This window comes from Anarrhichthys ocellatus, unplaced genomic scaffold, assembly GCF_004355925.1.
Source record: "Anarrhichthys ocellatus isolate YVR2014 unplaced genomic scaffold, GSC_Weel_1.0 scaffold48, whole genome shotgun sequence".
Taxonomy (NCBI): Eukaryota; Metazoa; Chordata; class Actinopteri; order Perciformes; family Anarhichadidae; genus Anarrhichthys; species Anarrhichthys ocellatus.
Window position 1 is genome coordinate 542,482 of NW_022280078.1, and position 348 is coordinate 542,829.

Genomic DNA, 348 nt, shown 5'->3' on the forward strand with positions numbered 1-348 from the left:
GAGAGAGAGAGAGAGAGAGAGAGAGAGAGAGAGAGAGAGAGAGAGAGAGAGAGAGAGAGAGAGAGAGAGAGAGAGAGAGAGAGAGAGAGAGAGAGAGAGAGAGAGAGAGAGAGAGAGAGAGAGAGAGAGGGGAGTGGACCGATAAATACCGAGGGGCCTCTTCAAATATTCATCTGCCGGTTAATGTGAGCTCTGCTCCCTCGGGACACAGCCTGCTAGAGACAACGGTCCTAATCTACCTCGCTGCACGCACACACACACGCGCGCACACACACAATATTTAAAACCGTTAGTTAAATTTAGAGCGAGTGAGCAGTTAGCTCATCATAAGGATTATTATGGAGGAGG

At 49.4% G+C, this 348-nt stretch overlaps 1 protein-coding gene across 6 annotated transcripts in view; it reads right to left on the reverse strand.

Moving 5' to 3' along the window:
* sox2 (SRY-box transcription factor 2) overlaps nucleotides 1-348 on the reverse strand; it is a 73,368-nt gene that overhangs the window by 36,408 nt on the left and 36,612 nt on the right. The window lies entirely within an intron of this gene.